A 6,782-nucleotide genomic window follows, 5' to 3' on the forward strand; every position below is an offset into this window, starting at 1 on the left:
GTTGAATCTTTGGGTTCACTCAAGTATACTATCATGTCATCTGCAAATAGGGAAAACTTGACTGTAGCTAGAGTTTTCCTGCCTGGCCCACAGTCAGGGCAAATCTCTCTCACCCGCCAGTCCCACAGCTTCTCAGACCCGACCAAGTAAACATAGAGACTTATATTGCTTACAAACTGTATGGCTGTGGCAGGCTTCTTGCTAACTCTTCTTATATCTTAAATTAATCCATTTCCATTAATCTACACCTTGCCACATGGCTTGTGGCTTACCGGTACTTTACATCTTCCTTGTCCTGATGGCGGCTGGCAGTGTCTCTCTCTCCGCCTTCCACTTCCCAGAATTCTTCTCTTTGTCCCGCCTATACTTCCTGCCTAGCCAATGGCCAATCAGTGATTTATTTACTGACCAATCAGCAACACACTTGACATACAGACCATCCCACAGCACTTGACTTCTTCCTTTCCCATTTGTATCCCCTTAATCTCCTTATGTTGTCTTATTGCTCTGGCTAGAACTTCAAGTACTATACTGAGTAAGTATGGGGAGAGCAGACAGCCTTGCCTCATTCCTGATTTTAGTGGAATTGCTTTAAGTTTCTCTCCCTTTAATTTGATGTTGTCTGTTGGCTTGCTGTAAATTGCCTTTATTATATTTAGGTATTGTCCCTGTATTCCTGATCGCTCCAAGACCTTTATCATGAAGGGGTGTTGGATTTTGTCAAATGCCTTTTCTGCATCTAGTGAGATGATCATGTGGTTTTTTTCTTTGAGTTTGTTTATATGGTGTGTTACATTGATGGATTTTCGTATGCTGAACCACAATTGCATCCCTGGGATGAAGCCTACTTGATCATGGTGGATAATTGTTTTGATGTGTTCTTGGAGTCTGTTTGCCAGTATTTTATTGAGTATTTTTGCATCAATGTTCATGAGGGAGATCGATCTGTAGTTCTTTCTTTGTTGCATCCTTGTTTGGTTTAGGAATCAGGGTAATTGTAGCATCATAGAAGGAGTTTGGTAATGTTCCTTCTGTTTCTATTGTGTGGAACAATTTAGAGAGTATTGGTATTAGTTCTTTGATGATCTTGTAGAATTCTGCACTGAAACCATCTGTTCCTGGGCTTTTTTTGGTTGGGAGACTTTAATGACTGTTTCTATTTCATTAGGGGTTATTGGACTATGTAAATAGTTTATCTGGTCTTGATTTAACTTAGGTATGCGGTACCTATCCAGAAAATTATCCATTTCTTTTAGATTTTCCAGTTTTGTGGAGTAGAGGTTTTTGAAGTATGACCTGATGATTCTCTGGATTTCCTCACTGTCTGTTCTTATGTCCCCCTTTTCATTTCTGATTTTGTTAATTTGGATGCTCTCTCTGTGTGTCTTTTGGTTATTTTGGATAAGGGTTTGTCTATCTTGTTGATTTTCTCAAAGAACCAACTCTTTGTTTCATTAATTTTTTGTATTGTTCTCTTTGTTTCTATTTTATTGATTTCAACTCTCAATTTGATAATTTCCTGGTGTCTATTCTTCCTGGGAGACTTTGGTTCTTCTTGTTCTAGAGCTTTCAGGTATGCTGTTAAGTCATAGTGTGCGATTTCTCCAACTTCCTTATGTGCGCATTTAGTGCTATGAATTTCCCTCTTAGCACTGCTTTCATAGTGTCCCATAAGTTTGGGTATGTGGTGTCTTCATTTTTGTTGATCTCTAGGAAGTCTTTAATTTCTTTCTTATTTCTTCCTTAACACATTGGTGATTCAGTTGAGCATTATTCAGTTTCCATGAGATTGTAGGTTTTCTGTAGTTTTTGTTGTTGTTGAAATCTAACTTTAAACCATGGTGGTCTGATAGAACACATGTGGTTATTCCAATTGTTTTGTATCTGTTGAGATTTGTTTGTGGCCAAGTATGTGGTCGACTTCAGAGAAGGTTCCATGGGGTGCTTAGAAGAAGGTATATTCTTTTTTGTTAGGATGGAATGTTCTGCAGATATTGATTAAGTCCATTTGAGTCATAACATCAGTTAAGTCCTTTATTTCTCTGTTAAGATATGATTTGGCAGATCTGTCCAGTGGTAAAAGTAGGGTGTTGAAGTCTTCCACTATTAATGTGTGGGGTTTTATGTGTGGTTTAAGCTTTAGTAATGTTGAAACTTCATCTTGGTGGCTCTTTCCAGTGATGAGTATGTAATGCCCTTCTTGATCTCTTTTGATTGATTTTAGTTTGAAGTCTATTTTGCTGGATATTAGGATGGCTTCTTAAGACCAGCTTGCTTCTTAAGACCATTTGATTGGAAAGTCTTTTCCCAACCTTTTAGTCTTAGGTATTGTCTACGTTTGAATTTGAGGTGTGTTTCTTGTATGCAGCAGAAAGATGGGTCCTGCTTTCATATCCATTCTGTAAGCCTGTGTCTTTTTATAGGTGAATTAAATCCATTGATATTAAGGGATATTAATGACCAGTGATTGTTCATTCCTGTTATTTTTTCATGGTAGTGTGTATATACTTCTTTTCTTTGGGGTTTACCGCTGTGACATTATATATTGCCTGTGATTTGGGGGTGTATCTGACTTCCTTAGATTGGAATTTTACTTCTAGTGCTTTCTGTAGGGCAGGGTTTGTGAATAAGTATTGTTTAAATCTGGCTTTGTCTTGGAATGTCTTGTTCACTCTGTCTATGATGATTGAAAGTTTTGCTGGGTATATTAGTCTAGGCTGGCATCTGTGGTCTCTTAGTGTCTGCATTACATCTGTCCATTTCCTTCTGGCTTTCAGAGTTTCCATTGAGAAATCGGGTGTTATTCTGATGGGTTTGCCTTTATAAGTCACTTGGCCTTTTTCCTTTGCTGCTCTTAATATTCTTTCTTTATTCTGTACATTTAGTTGTTTAATTATTATGTGGCAAGGGGACTTTTTTTGGGGGGTCTAATCTGTTTGGTATTCAATAGGCTTCTTGTATCTTCAAAGGCATTTCCTTCTTTAAGTTGGGAAATTTTTCTTCTATGATCTTGTTGAAGATATTTTCTGTGCCTTTGAGTTGGTATTCTTCTCCTTCTTCTATTCCTATTATTCATAGGTTTGGTCTTTTCATGGTGTCTCAAATTTCTTGGACATTTTGGGTCATGACTTTTTTGGCTTTAGTGTTTTCTTTGATTGATGAATCTATTTCTTCTACTGTATCTTCAATGCCAGAGATTCTCTCTTCCATCAAACCTAAAAGAAATGGATAACTTTCTGGATAGATACCACATATCACATACCTAAGTTAAATCAAGACCAGATAAACTATTTAAATAGTCCAATAACCCCTAATGAAATAGAAACAGTCATTAAAACTCTCCCAACCAAAAAAAGCCCAGGACCAGATGGTTTCAGTGCAGAATTCTACCAGATCTTCAAAGAAGAGTTAGTACCAATACTCTCTAAATTGTTCCACACAATAGAAACAGAAGGAACATTACCAAACTCCTTCTATGAGGCTACAATTACCCTGATTCCTAAACCAAACAAGGATACAACAAAGAAAGAGAACTACAGACCGATCTCCCTCATGAACAGTGATGCAAAAATACTCAATAAAATCCTGGCTAACAGACTCCAAGAACACATCAAAACAATTATCCACCATGATCAAGTAGGCTTCATTCCAGGCATCTCTTGCATTCTGTTGGTTATGCTTGCATCTGAAGTTCCCATTCATTTACTCAGATTTTCTATTTCCAGCATTCCTTCTGTTTGTGTCTTCTTCATTTTTTCTATTTCCCTTTTCAGGTCTTGGACTGTTTCCTTCATCTGTTTCATTGCTTTTTCATGATTTTCTTTCAGGGCTTTATTGTTTTCTTCTGCTTTATTTGCCCTTTCCTCTAGTTTTTTATAGCATTCTTCCCATTTTTGTTTGCCTTTTCCTCAATTACATTGTTGATTTCTTCAATATAAGGCTCTAGCCTTTTCATGATGTTATTCACAAGATTACTTTCTTCTACTTCTTCCATTTTGTGATGTTCAGTTCTAGCTGTTGGAGGAGGGCTAGGTTCTATTGATGCTGTATTGCTCTTCATTTTGCTGTATGTACTTCTGCCTTGACGTCTGCCCATCTCCTTGTGGATTCATTCTTGGTCTTTTCAGCGCTCTTGGTCCAGACAGAGCTGACAGATTCGGGAAGCCTCTCTCTGGTCCAAATGGAAGCTCTCTTGTCCAGATGGGAGCTCTGGGGTGGGATGAGAGTGGGGGCTGGTCTCTAAGTCTCAGGAAGTGGCTGGGGTCTCTCTTGTCCAGATGGGAGGTGTGGGGCAGGATGGGAGATGGGGGCTGGTCTGTAAGTGTCAGGAAGTGGCTGGAGTCTTTGGCGGATGGGCATGGGGGCAGGGCGTGGAGATTGCAGGGCCTGCTGCGGGTCTTAGAGAAGGGAAACCTTCCTGGTGGGGGTGGGGGCATCCTGCCTGATGGCCAGAACCTGGGGCCAAGTTGGGCAGTTCTTTCCCGGAATGGCTGGTGCCCAGGCATAGGACCTGGGGCAGTGCTCTCTGGGAATCTTTTGACCATTTTCAATTAACAACTTTTAACCAACCATCGTAAACAATTACAATATCTGTAACTCAAATAACCGATATAGTGGCTGTTCTGTTCTCTGACCCCCATATAAGTTTATTGGGGTGCACAATATTTCAACCACAGGCTACAGTTAAGAGATTGCAAGTATCTCAGAAGAGACTTTGAACTTTGAACTTTTAAACATTGTTGGAACTGTGAAATACTATGGAAACTTTTGAAGTTGGACTGAATGCATTGTTTGCATTATGATATGACTACAAGCCTTTGGGGGCCAGGGAGTGGAATGTGGTTATTTGGAATAAAATGGCCCCCAAAAGTAGTGGTAGTGTGTCACTGTGGAGGTGGGCTTTGAAGTCTCTTATATACTCAAGCCATACCCAGTGTCTGAGTTCCCTTCCTATTGCCTTTGGATCAGGATGTAGAGTTCTCCAGCACCATGACTTCCTACAGACAACCCTACTCCCAGCCTTTATACTTCCTGCCATGATGATAATGGACAAAATCTCTGAGCTGTAAGCTATTAGTTCAATTAATGTTTTCCTTTATAAGAGTTGCTATGGTCCTGGTGTCTCTCACAGCAATAGAAACCCTAATTAAGATAGGGCCCTTCTGGCATTTAGAGTCTCTGATGAGAAGTTGGGTGTGATTCTAATATATCTGCCTTTATATGTTACTAGGTCTTATTTATTTGCAGTTTTTAATATTCTTTCTTGATTTTGTATATTTAGTGTTTTGATTATTATATGGCAATGGCACTGTTTTTTATTTTCTTGCCCAATCTCTTTGAGGTTCTTAAAAGCTTCTTGTGCCTTTATAAGTACATCCTTCTTTTGGTTGGGAATTTTTTCTTCTTTGATTTTGTTGAATATATTTTCTGGGCCTTTGACCTATGATTCTTCTCTGACTTCTATTACTATTATTCTTACATTTGGTCTTTTCATAATGTTCCAGATTTCTTGGATGTATATTGTTAGGAACTTTTTAGATACAAATTTTTTTTGACTGATGAATGTTTCTTCTATAGTATCTTAAATGCCTGAGATTATCTCTTCCATCTATTGTATTCTGTTGGTGATGTTTGCATCTGTAGTTCCTGTTCACTTACCCAGATTTTCCATTTCCAGGATTCCCTCAGTCTGTGTTTTCTTTATTGTTTCTATTTCCATTTTACGTTCTTGAACTGTTTCCTTCACATGTTTGTGTGTTCTTTCTTTTCTGTCTTGGCATTTGTTAAGAGATTTATTGATTTATTCCATTTGTTTGTTTGGTTTTTTTCTTAATTTATTTAAGGATTTTTTTTATTTCCTCTTTAAGAACCTCTATCAACTTCATAAAGTTTGTTTTAAAGTCATTTTGCAATGCTTTGCTGTCCTTTGTTGTAGAGTAATCTTTTTGTACTTTGTAAAGATGTGTCTTCAGCAAAGCTTCTTTTGATTAGTTTAATAAAAAGCTGAATGGCCAGTAACTAGGCAGGAAGAGAGGTTAGGCCAAACTTCTGGGGACAGAGAGAGCTCTGGGAAGAAGGAAGGTGGAGTTGCCAGACAGACAGAAAGGAAGCGTCATGGCCATTACACAGTAAAGGTAACTGAGCCATATAAAAGAATTTAGATTTAAAGATATGGGTTAATTTGTTGTAAGATCTAGTTAAAAATAAGCCTAAGCTATTGTATAAGCTTTTATAATTAATAAGAAGTCTCCATTTGATTATTTGGGAGGTGGCATGAAGGACAAATAAGACTTGCTACAAATGATGCCCAATGTCCACCATGCATATCCACATAAGACCTGAGAAAACTTTTAAAAAATTCTAACCATACAAAACTGAGGCAAAATGCAGGTTCCTGTATGTTCAAGCCACTAGTGTACCATGAGCAAAACCATATGCCAGGTTTAAGGTTTTGTTCATGTAGACAGAAAAGGATACATGTATGCAATAAAGCGAGTTCAGATGGAAAAAAAAAACCTCTAGACATGTTACAGTATGTTTAACAATGTGTATAGATTTAAAGGAAAAATGGGTATAGACAGACATAGAAAAAATATTTTAAAAATAATAAAATCTTAGAGAGTAAAATGATAAAGAATTAAACCATATAAGGATGGAAAATACCCTGAGAATATGGATCCCATATGGTGTCTTGTTAACTTTGATTTTTTTAAATGCTAACATACAAAAAAACAATAACTGCTGAGAGACATTGGATTATGTAATTTACTAAATTAAACCAA

Source organism: Peromyscus eremicus, chromosome X, assembly GCF_949786415.1.
Source record: "Peromyscus eremicus chromosome X, PerEre_H2_v1, whole genome shotgun sequence".
In the NCBI taxonomy this organism is placed as follows: domain Eukaryota; kingdom Metazoa; phylum Chordata; class Mammalia; order Rodentia; family Cricetidae; genus Peromyscus; species Peromyscus eremicus.